At 38.3% G+C, this 18,887-nt stretch overlaps 1 protein-coding gene across 4 annotated transcripts in view; it reads left to right on the top strand.

Annotated features, from left to right (window-relative positions):
• Positions 1-2,002: 2,002 nt before the first annotated feature.
• Positions 2,003-18,887, top strand: part of LOC134652976 (uncharacterized) — a 113,517-nt gene continuing 96,632 nt past the window's right edge. For 2 of the 4 annotated variants that reach the window (XR_010097227.1, XM_063508238.1), the window contains exon 1: positions 2,003-2,686. The gene's annotated coding sequence lies outside the window, so the exon portion shown is untranslated. The remainder of the gene's footprint in view (positions 2,687-18,887) is intronic. The other 2 variants (XM_063508240.1, XM_063508239.1) reach the window with 2 other exon arrangements.

Below are 18,887 nucleotides of genomic sequence, written 5' to 3'. Positions count from 1 at the left end.
TCGGTGATCTCACTCCGTTCAAGCGCCAAATATCTCGTCAGAAACGCCGTCGTCCTTTCATCCCTTGGAGAAAAATCTACTATGTATTTATGCACATATGTTTTTTAATTCCCCATAGCATTGATTACAATTGGAATAAAAATAGCTTAGTAACGTATTATAAGTTTATATAATTACGAATGCTATATAACAATATTTATAATTTATAAGAGACCTCAAAAAGAAAACTTTTATCATTTTATCCGAAGCTTTACCAGGCAATTTGTATGCAGCTGCGTGCATAGTTTGCCTAGCTTATTATCTCCGGAATCTCGTTTATTGTTTCATTAAGCTTAATTGTTTGTGTATAATTGTAGTTACGGATTAAGACATACGTAAGTTTCCTCTGATACACATTTTTAATTGTTAACTTACAACTTACAAGCCTGATGCTTTAAGTAATCGAAGATACGCGTAGTTGCGTAAGAAATTGCGTAGGTATTTACTTTACAAAGCAGTAAGTACCTACTTATTAACTTATTTGTATGCGAACACATCCAAGTGGGCCGAAAATCGATGGTCTCATTTAAAAAACCTTCTAAATCCACAACTAAAAGAAGATACATTACCTATGTTGCGGTAAACTTGTTTTTCCTATTTAAAACTAGTTTTCCCTAATGCATTGGATAAATCTAATTTTAGAATGAAAGGAATGAAGAAAATACATTTATTTACGTCACACCAGTTAACTAAATAAGAGAGCTCGAGAGGGTATAAAGGTGACGAGCGAAAATGATTAGATGTTACATGTTTACTCTTATTCTAGTTTTGTTACTAAACATTTGCAAGAAAATGATTATAAATACATATTATTAATTTTAAGCGAGGAATCATTTTATGTAAGGTAGGTAAACGCATTGTCATGTTTCATACATTCCGTTAAAAGTGACTAATGTGGAAGTTGCGAAAAGTTTCCATAAAATTCTATAAATTCTCGGAAATTTCATGAAACTTTCACTAGGAAATATGGGAAATTTAAATTTAAAATTGGAAAGTTTCAATTCTCGCAATTTTGGAAAGTTTCCTTAGGCACATCAGTAAAAGTGACTTAAAACGCATGCGTTCAACGCTGCGTTTATCGCATAAAACATCCGCGCCTCTAACGCACCTAATTGGATCTTCCGGCAAAAATAAACTTACCTACATTAAATAATATTTTAATAAATCATCATATTTTTACCCAGAACTAGTTGAGATTGATATGCCAAGTTAATGAGATTGAAAGCCACTATAATTTTTGGAATGTTACATTATTACCAAGTTGAATGATGACAATTCACACCTTCGAGTTCACTTCGGACCATAAACTGAGCACCATCCGTCTTTCCATACCAAAGCTTCAAAGCTGCTAATTAGAAAGTCCTTCCCAAATTAAAGTCGACCGTAAAAATTTTACGATTATTTGATGAAAGGAAGCGACATTTGGAAATGATATAGTTTTTACTAATGGTGTATGTTCCTTATAGATGGGTAAGTACATATTTTTTCTCTGGCATGTGGGTGGTTATGTTTTTTTTTATGCATAAGTTTTATATTAGTTATAAAAACATAAAAATGTACATATTCCAAGTAGGTACGTACCACTCACAATAATAGGCATTCTGAATTTCTAACTTCGTTCTCAAATATAAATTAAATTAATTTACTGTCAGTTACGTAACGTATTATTTTAAAATTTTATGAGAGGTACCTAGTTTTCTATTACATATTTTATGCGTTAGATAAACATATCTTCTTACTCGACATTTATATGTGCATTATTCATCACAAGTAGCTGTTTTATATTTTATTTAACAATTTATCTATGGCACAAGTGTAATTTTGTGCAAATATATTGTCATGAGGCAGTTTGTAACCCACATGGATTGTTTATGAGTAAGTAGTGTTTCATAAGTTCATTACAATGTTTTGTACATTTGATTAATGGCTGGAGTTTCAGGAAGCTTTCAGGCTCGCCGCGGGTTATTGCTGCAAAAGTGAGCACCGAGGAAGCTTCGCACAAAGCCGACAGGGTATTTATTAAACAGTGGCTTCGATTTAGCCCAATAAGTTATGTAAAGTGCATCGCGTTACACTACAACCCCTACGTCGGGGGTAGGACGCATGCGCGTGCACCGGCCGCCGCGCACGGCATATGCGGAATATTAAAGGAGGAAAGAGAAAAAAATTAACTTGTGAAGCCATTTTCGTCTCTCGGCGGCCCCCTCGCCCGCCACGGCTTCTCGTCTGTAGCCAGAGAGCCCCGCGCGGCCACGGCGACCTCACGCCGCCTCGCGCCCCGCTACTCGCTCCGAGCGCTCGTAAACGATAACCGGTTTGCCCCGTCTCGTCGTTATGCGACCAATAACAAACTTGTGTTAAACTAAGACTTGTAAGAGCTTTTTTCAGCTGAGCCGACAAAGTTCTGTTTTGTTAAGTGCGCCAATTGACACTTTTGTGATGTGTTTTAAGTTTGTAACTCCGTTACAGTGAAGTTATGAAGTGACATAAAGTATCGTGATTACGTGCCGCGATCACGTAATTTTGGTTTGTTGACAAGTTAATTGCGTTCAGACCACAAATTGATGTGCCAAGTCAGAAAGTTCAAACTTTGGGTCTCTGTGGAAGGAACAGCCAATAAGACTGTTTATGACAACATTTTCAAAAGGTATTTATTGTGTTTATTATTTTGTGTTTTTCTATCTGCTGAACAAAATTTGTTATCATAGCCAGTTCCTTGTAAGTATAATGGAATTCCAACAGGTTGCTCCGCGCACAACGATACAGGTACCTATTACTTATAGGTAGAAAACCACAACTGCCGTGAAAGAACATTGCATTAAGTAATTTTTGTTCCCAACAGCATCTCTTAAAATTATCGCATGCGACTTAAAAACACCATTTCCTATTTAAAATGTGATAATTTATACAATAAGTACGTCAGTGGGAGCATCTGCACTGCATCTTTAAGGTAAATTATTTTCCTACAGACCTACACTAGACTAGAAGTCAGGCCACTGCTGGCCATGCGTTGGGGCACTTTCCCTATTTAGGTGGTGAACATGAACCTACGACGGATACTTCTCTACCATACCGTTACCCTGTAGACATGTAGACAGAGAGACTTCCTGTCTCCCTCTGCATAATAGATGCATGAATGGTTACATGCGCTTATAATCAGAACATTATACACACGTGGTGTAGGTATTTTTAATTTGAGGCTGTTTTTTTTAAACAAAGAGCAGAGCAAGAGAGCGTGACCAATATCAATTACAATACCTTGTTTCTGATAAGATCGCTTGTCAATAATAATCAACAACGATATTATCTATGTATGATTATTCTCTTTATTTATTTTTGGTCTTAAGTTAGGTTATTTTATAATATGGATATAAAAATAAAATACAAAAACACTTACAAAAACAATACAAAATACTTATAAACATATTATAAAAAACCTAACCTAGGGTGCCGCCAGCAGCGGGGCAAGGCCCAAGCTGCCGGTGGTCAGGGCTGCAGAGAGAGGAACCGGCGGACTATCCGCGCCGTGTCCAAGATCACCGCCTTCTGCATCTGACCCTTGATCCAACCACCTAGCGAGAGTCTCTCAAGATGTTGGTCGAGACTCTTCGCTATTAGACCGTTCACTGAAACGACTATCGGGACAATGATCGTCGAATCAACATCCCACATGGCGATTATCTCGTGAGCCAAGTCTAGGTACTTGCTGGACTTGTCCTTCTCGGCTTTCACGAGATTCTCATCATGGGGGATGGTGATGTCAACGAGCACGGCCCGGCGTTGCGATCGATCTATTATCACAATGTCAGGCTTATTGGCTACAATAGTCCTGTCAGTGATGACAGATCGATCCCAATAGAGCGTGGCACGACCATTCTCGAGAACTGGCGCAGGTGAATACTTGTAGTACGGTACTTCGCGGTCCACAAGGCCGTATAGAAGAGCAAGCTGCTGGTGTATAATTCTGGCTACGAGATTATGTCTGTGCAAGTACTCGCCGTTAGCAAGATGAGAACAACCGGAAATGATATGCCTGAGTGACTCTCCGGGACGACGGCATGCCCGACAAATGTCGACCGTACCGTCCTTCAGGATATATTTCCGATAGTTGTTCGTCATCATTACTTCGTCCGCAATTGCACAGGCAAAACCCTCGGTTTCTCCGAAGAGGTCCCCGAATCGTAACCAGTTCACCGACGCGAGCAGGTCGACATCGGGTCCCGTGAGGGCCTTGTAGAACCGCCCGTGTAGCACCTTACTCTCCCATGCCGCCTTGCGATCCGCAGTACTTAGTACCACAGGTTTGCGCCAGTTCTCGTTTGCCAAGGAGAGCGGCGTGAGGTTCCTGTCTACTGCCACCACATCACGATGCATCCCACAGTCGTTGTTAAGGAAATAATTCCTGAGATTGTACACCTCGCGGTTGTGGAGATCCTTGGCGTTTAGGAAGCCTCGGCCTCCACATTTCCGTGGGATGTACAATCTCATAACTGACGAGCGTGGGTGTAGCATGCGATGCGCGGTGAGCAGTGATCGGACCCTCCGATCCAGGGCATCCAGCTCGGTCTGAGTCCACCTTAGTATGCCAAAGGAGTATGTGAGCAGGGGCATTACCCAGGCGTTGAAGGCGCGCACTTTGTTGCCTCCTGACAAAAGACTGTTAAGGACTTTTGTGAGCCGACTGAAAAAGCGCTCCTTCACCGACCGTCTAATACCCTCGTCCTCAATACCCAACGACTGTGACATACCAAGGTATTTATAGGTTTCTGACTCAGAGATAGATCTGAAAGACATTGTCTCAGAAGGTTGTAAATTTGTTGAATTTACAACCCTCCCCCGCTGTACATGCATAACCGCACATTTATCGACACCAAACTCCATGTTGATGGCACTACTGAAGACGTCGGTGGTTTTCAGTAGCTCCAACAAGTCTCGGCTATTTGGTGCAAATAATTTGAGGTCATCCATGTACAGAAGGTGAGAAATGACTTCACCCCCACTCCGGAGCCGGCAACCTAGTCCCAAATCCTTCAGCAGGGTGCTGAGGGGATTCAAAGCTAGGCAGAACCACAGGGGACTCAGACTGTCGCCCTGAAAGATTCCTCGCTCAATCCTTATAAAATCCTGCGGGCCAGGGCGGTCATCTCCGCCTCCTGGTTGACGAAGGACTGTGGTCCACTGCCTCATACACGCGCTTAGGAAGGCTCTCAAAGCTGCATCAACTTTATAAAGCTCTAAGACCCTCCCCAGCCATGAATGAGGCACCGAATCATAGGCCTTCTTATAGTCAATCCAAGCGACTGAGAAGGCACCCCTGTTCCGCCGGACTTGTTGGCAGATGGTCATGTCTATGAGGAGGAGCTCTTTAGTACCACGGGACCCAACCCTACATCCATTTTGAGCGGAAGCCAGAATATTGTTTGCGACAATGTGCGCGTTGATTTTTGCTCTCAAAATGGATGTAAGGAGCTTGTATAGTGTAGGCAAGCATGTGATGGGTCTGTAGTTCTTCGCTTCCGTGGTACTACCGGACTTATAGAGCAGGAAGGTGACACCAGTTGTTAAGGAAGGTGGGAGAGAACCAAGCTCGAGGGCTTGTTGAAATTGTGCTGCCAAGCGCGAGTGCGAGCATCGGAACCACTTTAGCCAGAAGTTGTGCAATCCATCCGGCCCAGGACTTTTTATGATTATTATTAATAGTTACCTGCATATCTAGGTAGGTACCTACATTGGATAGTTGTCTGTTTTTAATACTTAGTTAATTAATTAAAGTCAAAGATGGTAATAAAATATGACAAGTGGAAAAAAATCCCCTGAAGCGCACCTATAAAGCTTCATCTAGCAGTTGTCATAATAATAAAAAAAACCATTTCATTTCTCTTAAAAAGTTAAATTGCTTTTGGAAGGATATCATAAATCAAAAGTTATTATTTATTTATAGTTGAAGGTAACAGCCATTTGACAGAACAGAGTGCACTTTAAAATAGACACCGTAATAAAAATAGTTTCATACTTATTCCGATAAATAATCGGGAGACGTTCTTTTTATTGGAGTAACGAATGGTGTGATGAGAAATGGCGCAACTTTAACCAATAAATCATTGGTTCCCTGACTGAAATGCGCTTCCAACGCCGCGTAGGTATTTGGCAAGAGTCTCCCTTATTTGTTAGTTCTGTTTGATAGGTACGCTTATCTAATAGCTGCAGCCAATGATGTAGAAAAAGGAAAAACATGCGATGAACTCGGCCGGCCATGTATTTGATCAAGCTATGTTTGCCTTCGGTTGGACAAACGGAGTAAAACAATCAAAGCGCACTGCGAACGATTTTTAAATGAGTTCCTAGTAAAACAGATAACAAAAAGACAAATACAGCGGTATTCGGAAAATAAAAATCCGTTCTAGAGAAGAGAACGATACTATATGTACTAGATATAATGTTTAGATTTAAACTCTGTAGATATCTTTTGCAGCTCAGTTCGGGCAACCAATGTCACTTTTACGTTAAATTATTGTATTAAGATCGTTTCAAAATCGTTTTGAGATCTAAAAACATAACGAGACGTTTTAGTTTTGTGGAAATCGTTCAAGAGTATCTCCAGAATCGCGGAAATGTCAAATTTGACAGGCTAGATCTTAAAAACATCGTTATCGTATCTTGGTGATGTCTAATAGATATCTAGTTCAAAATCCGAATCGGCCCCTTGGCGGAGCCCGAATTATTTCAAATTGAGTACGAGAAATCCTCTTGTATATTTCCGCTTGCCTACTCAGCTGAAGTTGTAATTACTGTAAGTCTACATACGTAAGGGGGAAACTAATAAGCCATGGCAAAATGAAACGCGTAATTGGAGATCGGGTGTTCGTCGACGTCTGTAGGAAATAGAAGTGCTAAATAGACCAACAGCCGATGGGCCGTGAAATGACGTGTCGGTTCACGATACCATTTGATGAAGTATTGTTAGGAAAGTGTGCTGGGTGTCGGAGTTGATTTTACGCGTTCGGGTTTTCTGAAGTCTAGTTAACTTTTGTCATTAATGTTTCTTTTATTATCCCACTTATAAAATAAAAAAGTAAAATTTCTATGTTTTGATATTTGGGTAAAAACAACTAAGTAAGTACCTATAATATACAGATTTGGGTGAAATTTGGTAAACAGACAGCATTTTAGATTTCAGATAACCTTGATTATTATATTTATTATATTCGGGTACAATTTATGCCGGTATACTTTCTTTAAAGTTGTGAATTTAGGTAGGTACCTACCTATGTAGTGGTCGTTATATCCCCATATTAATACTTATACGAAGGCAGTTGCGAGCATATGCTAGTCTATGTACCTACTTCTTGTATTAAACGCCTATGCTCACTAATAGTTAATTAAGATCTTATAATAGGTATGATATGTTAAATACAGTCTTTAATTTCACGGGTAAAATAAAGCATCGTAATAATATAGGTAATTTATTTATAATTAATCCGCTATTAAAAGCTGTTAATTGAAAATCCTAAAGGGCTTTATAGCTTTTTTTAGATTGGCTAATCATGATTTAAAGCAATAAACTCCGAATTCTGCGAGTAATTACCTGAGATCCCAATCATACATGCTGTACCCTTTATGGCAGATAATGGCGAAGATTCGAGTACACACACACACACACACACACACACACACACACACACACACACACACTCAGTGTACACACAGTGTGTGTAGTGGTAACAGTAAGCAGAGAAATTATCGATGGCAATAAAAAGACGTTCCCACGTTGCCGGAAACTGGCACTGGATCGCCACGCTCCGGTACTTACGCTCTTCCACCATTGTCCCTTTGTCCCTACTTAGCTCCGTTCGTCAGGGTTTCAAAGCGGCTCTTTATTCCTCGGATCTAGTTTGCTGCACTCGGTTCGTGTTGCATCACCGGCTCTTTACATTTTTTGCTTTATTCAGAGCACTTTGATCGGTATCCTGTGCCTTTGGTACAAGATCGACGAATCACGATTTCATTATCTTGCTCAATAAGACAATATTAACATAGGTAATTTGGTACAGATAAAAGAGGCTACAAACGGTGATATCGTGTCCATTAACATAAATAATGATTTAAATAAATTAATAATAGTCACGCTCCAATCCAGTTATTGAAAATGATTGATTATACGCAAAGTCGTTTCATAGTCAACTTTAACGGTTTACATCCTGCAAGTCCCTCGGCTAATTGCCCGAGAGTTCAACAACACCTGACCAGAAACATTGGTGAAATTTGCATTCCCGCTTCGCTTCGACAACATTGTCTAGGACCACCCGCGTAGCCTCACCAGCATCGAATCAATAGCAGCCTTATTGCACCGCACCAGATATCAAATCCGGACCCCGGCCCGCTCCGCATCATATCGCTTGCAATAAGATGCTCTACAATTCACTTGCGAATTTCAATATGTGTATTGAAAGAAAGCTATTGGATTTCGGGTAGCTTGCTCGGCCTCCAGACATGTCGAAATGGTTCTAATCAGCATGCGCTGTCGAACGAAATTGAATAAAAAAGTATTCCTAAAACTTTTGGGTCCCGGCGAAACTTATTCGGCACAGAATAAAATTGTGAGCAGTAACTTGTTCAGATTTTTTTAATCAACGCCAGAAATCTCAAATAATACAGCTGCAACATTCGAATCTCATTAGCAAGCAAAACAAGAGAAAAAAGCTTGGAGCAATAAATTTTAGCGAGGCTCAAGTCCAAACGTTTACGGTTCCTTTTAATTTGGTTGCCATTGTCGGGGCGTCCCGCTGCGAGCCGTCCGACGGATTTCTTGCGGGAATTCCAGCTGCTTTAAACATTACTTCTTATTAGTCGATTATGAACGGAAATTAAAACGATTCATTCATTAATTAAATGCTGTGCGTAATAAAATGTAACTAAGACTGCGATTGCTGAACTCTGCGCTCCATTATGTGAAAGGTGTTGATGAAAAAAAAAACCAGATGCCGAATACGATTCCACAGCTATCATAAATCAAACTGGATTTTATGATCCGTGATGGGGCCAATAGCTACCGCTGCTGATAGATTTCGTAGAACTTGTGTTTATTTTGAACTTTTAGAGTGGATCCCGTTGAAGTCCAGGCTCAAGAAATATGAGATGGATGACGCTGCGCTTTCGTACCGCCCCGCCGTGAAACAGCGTGTGTGAGCCGACGCTATCCTCTGGTTAAATTGATAGCGGAGAAACTATCGATTACTGCGATAAACATACTTCACCGTAATGTTACTTTCATCAATCATCTGTTAGTAACTTAATGAAAGATACAAGCTGTTGCCTCGGTAAAACAATAGCTAACTGATCCGCAGCTGACAGCAAGATGTGTTTTGAGATGTTCTTAGAATATTCTTTTAGGAGTTATTAAACTTTATGACTAAAAGCGACACGTGTTTCGCAAAGTATCTAATTCTAAACCAACTGCGGCCCATCTGTGAGCAGAACGTGCCGTTTCGGTCCCATATTAAAATTCCCACACATAAAATTCGACGTAAAAAAAGATTCTGTGCCCGCCGATGGCCCCTTTTCTCCTCACAACAAACAAGCAGGTAAGCGAATATTTACGTCACTTACAAAATGAATTATGCACTAAATTCTGAGGAAATTTACGTCTTATTACTGTTTGCTAAGTGTAAGTTCATAAAACAGAATACCAACAACTTTTTTCGGGTATGGTAAACTAGTACAACTAAAGGCTACTACGTTTCTTTGCGTTTAATAAATAACCGGCGCCCATGTTGCACGGAATGCCTTGGAGAAAGGCTTCAATATAACTTTGAAAAAAGTTTCTATCGTTTGTCGGAATATAGTTTACCCGATTTACATCGAGCTCCCTCGTGTTAGCCGTAAATTGTACATAGGTTCGTTTCCTTCATTTATTATTTTGATTGCATTATGGCGTCTCTAATGAAAATGCATGAGTATCCGCTGTATTATAATGCACGCTTACAATAGCGGCAACAGGTTCAACTATCACTATCGTAAAGAATTAATTTACTGAAGATTAGCGGCCTGTGGTGCAGTTGCTTAAATATACTTGTTAAATTTTATTTTGAATTTACCCACTCTTATGTTCAGCGAAACTTTATATTGAATGATTCCAATAACTGAAATAGCCTGCAGATGGATTTAAAAATCGTTTGTAAACCTTATTTCTGATATATGAGGTTTACTGAAAAAACGTACTTTCTCTTAACGTATGTTTTATACGTTAAGAGAAAGTTATAAGTATTCTTGAACATATAAAGAATAATATGTGTGAGATGTACCATAAGGAGTATTGCATTTTATTGTATAGATAAGTAAACCTACTCATTTTAAATCTACAAAATCGACCGTCAGAAAAATACGTTTCTAAATAAGTCAAAAATAATCTGAAAGCTGCTTGATTGTAGACCATTGGCTATTGTACCCAATTTTTATCAGTCCGTCTCATTATCTTCCAGCGCAAGATCACAAAACGATGAATATCGCACGCATTAATAGATCCGACGAACCGTATTCAATTCCGGCCCGATCTCTGTCAATAACTGTGTAATCGTGACTGGATTTCGGCTAATCATTGGAAGGATTTAAACCGGCTATGACGGCGTACATTCCAACGCCCGCCTTGTCCCCGGCCAAACAGACGGCGGCAGCAATCAAAACAGCCGACTGGGAAAGTGTCATTTTATGTTGGCATGACAAACATTAAGCTGGTGTAAGCTTGTGATTTTATCTGATGTTTAACTATGCCGCCGTGTGCCGTTAAATGAGGTTTTGGTCTTGCCTAACTAGTACCTATCTGTTACTATTGCGTGTTCCGGTTGCATATTGAAATATGAATAGGAACTAGAGTCTGTCTAACGTATCACGAATCATATCATATGTGTATGTATAAATAAATTGTGTGATCATAATTTTGTTGTTAAGACAAACATTGAACTGGTGAAAGCTTATGATGTTATCCACTCTGTTTAATCGACGGTCCGGTCAAATAACGTTTTCATCTTTGCTTGGTATTTACGTCTCTTTTAACAAGTTCTGTACATATGTAGTATCAAAATAATTAATAGTAGGTATGTTTGACGATATCTGTACCCACTTTCAACAAGGGTCTACTTTTGGTATACTTGTGAAGTGACGTGTAATGTGTTTTAACAATGAATAAATAAATATAATGTGTTGCACATTTCACTACTGGTACACCCTCAGCCAATCTAGCGAAACATGGTCACAGAATTGCCACATGGATAATAAAAAGTATACTTAAATACAATAGTGTTACGATTACCTACATGTATGGTACCTTCTTTATTTATATTAGTAGGTACTGTAACAAAATAAGACACTAAAATTTAATTTCTATTGCAACGATATTTCTTCTTAACTTTTATTACATAACAACTGTTGGCCGCGACAGGGCACAGTTACGAGGAAGTAACGTCCAGCGGACGGACTATCAAAACACCGGTGTTATCATAGGAGACCACGGCTGGTGTTTATTTTAAACATTCGCCGACAGCCGGCGAGATTATCTTCCATGCCGTCTTACTGTCACTTAGCGAACATTCGCTTAAAACTAACCAATATTCGTGTGATCTTGATATTCGTAACAACTACGTGTATATCGAGATCATAGAATACTGGTTCCTCCGAGATGAACTCCTGTTAAGTGTTGGGAATAACAAAATATTGTAACGCAACCCTCCGTTGTGTGCTTTAACATTATTGTTTAGATTCATAGTGTTCCCCAAGTTCCGTTGTTTGAGTTGACTGTTTATCAATTTGCAGTAAACACAATTGATGATAGTTTAGTGTCTACACTTCTACAAAACTAATCGCTCTACGTAGGAATATATTCATATTTGGGGATATAATCCTCTAGGGTACAAAAATATGGAAAAATGGTACGGTTTTATCAAAAACTTTTGGTTTGAAGTCCCAGTTAGTTTTTAAAAGGAATTAAATTAATGATTAGGAAAGCATTGAGTACTTACTTACTAATGCATATTTTTAGGGTTCCGTAGCCAAATGACAAAAAACGGAACCCTTATGGATTCGTCATGTCTGTCTGTCTGTCTGTCTGTCTTTTTTCTAAACTGAATAGTTTGCGCGAGAGACACTTCCAAAGTGGTAAAATGTGTCCCCCCCCCCTGTAACTTCTAAAATAGGAGAATGATAAAACTAAAAAAAATATATGATGTACATTACCATGCAAACTTCCACCGAAAATTGGTTTGAACGAGATCTAGTAAGTAGTTTTTTTTAATACGTCATAAATCCCCTAAATACGGAACCCTTCATGGCGAGTCTGACTCGCACTTGTGGGCGAGTCTGACTCGCACTTGGCCGCTTTTTGTAGTGTACTCAACATCTTTGACAAATTACATGATACCTATGTAGACGTCGCTATTTACCTAGGTAGGTATAAACATTTTTAGTCATACTACAAAAACTTTTTGATTACACTACATTTGTCTCTTAAAATCTCTCCGAGATGAAATTAATTACATGAAATTGATATTCTTATTGCACTATGTAGGCATTTATCACGAAAGCATAAATATGTAGGTACTTATTATAAAATAAAATATAACTTAATGAGACTATTCAGTTAACGTCCATGTTAGAAGCCATATACATCATTAAAACTTATCGCTAAATGTTATGAAATTTTCTTGACAGTAAATAATTTACGTTAATTTGAGACGATACGCTACGGGACAAGTTTCTAATAATTTTGAGCAACATTCGAAGATAGCTGTAAGTAATCTTCTTGTTAACCAAATGGCCTACAAACTGGTTTTAAATTACTCTCGACATGTTACTTCAGAAGGAGGACGGTGAAGAATTTATATTTTTAATGTAATATAATTTACTTTCGAGTTATTGTTTCTTATTCTTTATATGGTTTTTATGGGATATGAAATCTTCTCGGGGTAGAGGTGTAGGGTTGGAGCCGGTTAGCTTTATTTGACGTTCATAAGCGCATTGTAATTATGCCTACTTGAATAAACTATCTTTTTATCTTTTATCTTTTTTATCTTATCTTAGAAGTAGCCATTTATATCATTGATTTGTATTTGTAATTTAGTTGATATCTAGGTAATTATGCAGTATTATGAAGTTATATGCACAACTAAGAACAATAAATTACCGTTAACAAGATGATATATTATTGATCTATATTACTATAAAACTTGTAAAAAGTAAAGCTACTGTCTAGGTCTTTTTGAAAGCTTTGCTATGTTTTTAAAATAAAATAATATGAATATAAATATTCAAGGCAGCGGCGAAAGGAAAGACGGTTATCCCTATGTTATTTTTAAAAATATTCCAATGGTTTGCTTTACAATGTCAGTACTGAATCTCGAATCACTTAACATAAAAGATTTTAAGACTGTCATTCGTACAAATTTTATTCTCTTCCTAGCTTCTCAACAGCTATTGAACATCCATAACTGTAACAATAAATTTCACAAAATAATATCGTTACATATGCACTGTGAGACGACGACTTCTTTATTGCCAACAATATTCATTTTATGCGATAAACTATTTACTAGTGTAATTCAAAACTGAATAAACAAAATAAGTTTTGATTTCATGAGTAGTAAAGTGTAGGATGCGTGGACTTCCGAGCCGCGACGTGCGAGAGGATCGAACTTTACTGCCTATAAAGTCTTTATTGCCCATTGTCGACGATTATTACTTAACCCTCATGACTTATGAAGTAATAAATTCGATCTTTTCATACCAGACACGCTTCGATTTTTGACCATTTAGCGCTTTGCCTTTGATCACGTCCACACCTACCGCCAATAAACAAAACGCTTGCAAATATTTATTGTTCCGAATGTTCCCTAAATATCAGGATCTCGTTACGCTTTCTCATAATACCGAACCGAACTGCATAATGATATACATTATAATTTATAATACTCGTAAATATGACATACATTAAGTGCAATAAAGATGGCACAAACATTTACAAAATTTCATATGTGTAAGATGTTTGCACCTGCATATAATGTCACGCAAGCACTGTTGATGTCGACGAGCCGATTAAATGAATCAATCAATGAACCAATATCAACGACTTTTCAAAGAGGATTATCTTACCCTAATGATTTTTGATTGCTAAGTGCAGTTCAAAGGGGGTATAAATCTTATTAAAAGGTGCGAATGCAAAACAGACCGCACTCTCGTCCAAATACGGATATCAATTGGATGAAACAAGACGCTCTAGAAGCAAATGCATAAAGCCGAGTGAATCAATAGATTAAAGATGGCGATAAGCTTAAAATATCTACCAATGGGCGTGCTGTAAATAACTTATTTGTAATTGCGGTGCAGCGATTGTCTGATGGCATAAGGCTGATGTTGATGGTATCGCGGCTGTGCCGGGTTCCCTTTTGGTACATATTGCGTACTTCGCTCAGCCGTTTGCGTGTTTTTGCTTTTGTGATGTCAGTAGCCACATATTTCAGCTGAGTCACACGGCTTTCCCGGCTTCGTTCAACGTTTATATTTTGCCTTAAATGCATGCATTGTTCACCACATCACTAAGTTCACTTTTAGTCCAAGAATGAATACTAAAGTTGATAATCGGATTTGAACCGCAAAGATTCTTTCTTAGACTATTTTAATAAAGTACAAAGCTACTACGGTTAAGAAGATGTGTTATAAAAAATGAATTGTGAAGTCGAATCACTATGAATTGCATATAAAGGGTTAACCATGGCAATTTGGCAAAGCAAATAATTAAAAGTATTAATTGAACTTGCGCCCCTAAAACAAATTTCAATTAAAAATCTAATAATAGTTTGTTTTGCGGGGTTGCGGCTGAATATCATTACATCAGCACAAAGGATACAAGCGACACAAGTTTATCTCTTAGAAGGACCATTGGCTTTATTGAAAGCTGTGCCTGCTTTATTCTATTCCCGCCCTTTGGAGCATAAAGTTATTTTCACAACAAAGCACGTGGGGTTCCAAGCTTCTTATATTGGGTCTCTCTTGAGCCGCTCCATTGTGATCTTAATGTTGTATTATATTAATGCGATAAACATCTCCAAGACGATATCTATTATTAGCCTTTTCGTTTTTAATATTAGCAAACTCAAACCAGAAAGCTCAGGTTGCTAGCTTATTGGTAACACGAGGAATGAATCAAGATTAATGTAATTTAATCCTCGAATCAATTGTTAAGAATTACTTTTAACCGCTATCTATTGTGCTTTAGGTTGAAGACATGTTCATGCTCCAGATGGCATAAATAATAGAATGCACATTACAGTATGCGATGTCCAAACGTGCTTATAAAATATAATAACCATATTAAAACACTCCCAGTTGGATGACAAGGCATGAAAATCCAAATTTAGTGAGCATTCTATGGAACGGTCGGTCGAGCCGCGGCACCAGGCACAATGAAACCTTGCCTTCCCTGAATAATTGCCGTATTTAACTCTAGAGATTTACCGTCCGGATTGCATCACAATAGAGTATTTAGTCCGTGAATGAAGCTAAAAAACTATTGTTGTGCTTGAGACAAATAAGCTCGTATGGAGTTCGCCAAACAATGACACAGCCAACACACCAGAATCAAGCGACACTTCATCTCTGTAGAAGATTGGGTTGCGTGACTTTGTTCAGTAGCCAAATTAGAGGATGCTTTTGTTATTCCTCAGCAGCTACTGGCAAAATATATCCACAGCTTGCGGGTAACCTCCAAAGATTCGGGACTGAAGAAGTGGAAGGTTGTGTTTTTTTCACTAGCTCGGACCACGCGCATAGGCTGTTAATAGGGTACCTATGTAGATCTAGCAAGAAATGGCAATATCACGACTATGTTCTACCAAGTATTAATTTATTCAACAGCAGTGAATAAATTAATTCAACCAGAGACAGAGATAACACAAAAATCCAATCGTCTGAACCATATAATGATTTTGTAAATGGGGCCTCGAGCCACTGCTGTATCATAGAAGATGCGTAACCGTCTTAAAATTAATTATCGTCTTTCAACGAAACGCATGCGCATGGGCATATTTTACGACCGAAGCATGATCATAACCGTTCACAGAAATCATTAACAAAAGAAGAAATCGTATGAAAGAATCTATTCACGAAAACACATATGCATTCAGTCTTTTAAAGCTCATAAATAACTTTGATGACTTTTTGTTTCATCAGAAACGGGCGATTTATCTCAATCGCCGTAATGCGCTCTAAGTGCTTGGGTGTAAACTTTTTGTAAATGATAAAAGTTGTATGGTGGGGGTATGCAGCGCGGGCGGCGGCCGGCGCGGCGAAGCCTGAACGCCTACCGCGAACCACGTTCAACGTGTTGCCTCTCTGTCGCACTTGTAAATTCGTACGTAAGTGTGACAGGGAGGTAACACGTCGAACGTGGTTCGCGGTAGGCCCTCTGCCGCGCGGCGCCTGAGTAATCGGTGCGAGTTGCCTCCTCGGATTTATGTCCCATTTCTACTCGCAGCCACAATGGAATATTTAGGGCGAGAATAAAACTTTGCACCGCACGCCTATATTTTATTCCAATCGTGACATGTGAATTTTTGCTAAAGCATAATACTGTTTGTATCACCGATGTTATCTCATTCAACAAACAAATTTAAAAAGTGAGCGACATTATAAATATCGGGGAATTATTGAATGCCTCACAGGCTGCTCACAGGTCAGCTCGCAGTTTCCGATAATTAAACGTCCATACAGGCATATTGAGGTTGCCTGTAAAAAGTAAAATAATTTGGCGATTACTGAAAACATAAAAATACCTAACGAATTTTTTTTTAATTCTATCATTATATTCTATTCATTTTGACCTTAAATCGAAATAACACAAATTAAAATATTTTCGTAGAAAGCAATTTAATTTGTTCTTAGAGCATTTTGTTTTGACCTTGTTATCCTTTATGACGTATTAAATATGGTAAATTTTCAAGTTACTTAATAGCGGAACGTTAAAAATGATTGATGAAATTTGTTATGGTTACGAGTTTTCAACAAGAGCCGTGGCTGTTAACCGTGTAAAACATGTTTATAATACGCCGCCATTTTGTTTACAGAGTACATCTACAGCGCTTCATTGTTATGTCACATCAACCAGAACATCATGATTTTAAGTGGAACGAATACGAGTAGCAAAAGCTGGATATTTATGGAAACACAAAATAATGGACCTATTAAGATATTTATTTTAATGTATACCTATAGTAGATACATATTAGGCGTAAGTTCATTTAAATGCAAACGAGATTATTTTGTAAATGCAAAACTGTAAGAGAGTTTTAATAAGTTAACTTGCAAATGAGCCTGCTCATATTTATAACATAGTGTAACCACGAGCAAATTCCACTTGGTGGCCAGTTGTGAGAACCTTGCTTAAAGCAAACATAAATAGTAGAGTTAGTAGACACCGATTTATAATTTATGGGCGGTACACAGTGCAATTGCAGGTGCACAGTAAATCAGCTTATTCGTTGGATTGATGTGATGATGCAATAGTAAGAAAAGGAAATTTGTAGGCACTGGCGAAAATTTGAGGGCCATTGGCAAAGCGACGATACCATGTGGTCACGACTCTCGGTCATGTTTCATGAGGATGCCTAGCAGAAAGATACTGATACTTCAGATTGTATGTAAGTCAACAAAAAGATTTGTGTTTAAAGAACTTTATTTCTCAAAAGAAATTATACATTTCACTTCATGAGAATACATACTAAAATAAAAGTAAATCAGTGAGCATCGCAAGTTATACAAAACAAACAAAAACAATAACCAATTAAATTAAATTTTGTCACAATAACAAGTTGCAGGTAGCATTAGAAAAGCAGAGATGTACAAAATGGTTTTAAAAAAGCATTTAAATACAAAATGCAAAATACTTTTCAGATTTACTATTTCAAATGCAAAATACCAAATAGTTTTGCGTTTTGTATTTCAAATGCTAAATACAAAATAGGTATTTTCAAAATACTTTTTCAAAATAAAATACCTTTTGACCAAATCTCAGATATTTTTATTTATTTTAGGTACTTATTTATCATGAGAAATAGAGACACAATGCCGAGCCAAACAAAAACGTCTAATAACATGGCACCTTATGCATGACATTTTGGTCATATTTATCAGTAGGTACGCGTATCAATAATGTAAATCATGTAAATGTTTACATTATCTAAATTATCTTGTTGTAGTACAGTACATAGCCGTTCCAGTATTGTAGGGATAACAACAACACTTCAATATCATAAAAGTAGGTAATCAAATCAAATCAGTAACCACTTCACCAGCACCAGCAAACAATAAATCAGTGAAATCGAATCGTCGGCGTCAGCGGCGTTGCGTTTCATAGCCATAGATCATGTTCGTCGTTTTCGTTTGACATTGACACTAGTCAGACATAATAGCCGGTTTAGACTCTCGCGCGATCCACGAGACGAGCCGCGAGCCGCGCCACGAAACGCGAGTGTAAGCGGTGGGCTCGCGGCTCGTCTCGTGGCTCGCAAGCTCGTCGAGCTAATATAATTTAAACACTAACGGCACGGCATAAGGTTTATAACCGAATGACAAGCCGAACGCGAGTGCGTCGAGGCGAGCCACGAGCCGAGCCGCGAGCCGCAAGTCTAAACGACTATTGAGACCGTGCACGATGGCAGCGCCGCCTAGCGTTCGCAACGTGGTCGGCGCTGTCAAATAGCGAGCGCAACAAAATAAAGATTATTCCTTAAAAATATTTACTATAATGTACTTAACAATGTGCGGAATCTATTCGTATTTAATGTTAAATACACTTGGTTTTTGCTTTA

Source organism: Cydia amplana, chromosome 12 (assembly GCF_948474715.1).
Source record: "Cydia amplana chromosome 12, ilCydAmpl1.1, whole genome shotgun sequence".
In the NCBI taxonomy this organism is placed as follows: Eukaryota; Metazoa; Arthropoda; class Insecta; order Lepidoptera; family Tortricidae; genus Cydia; species Cydia amplana.
Note: the sequence above shows the minus strand (reverse complement) of the source record. Positions and strands in the feature narration are given on the sequence as shown.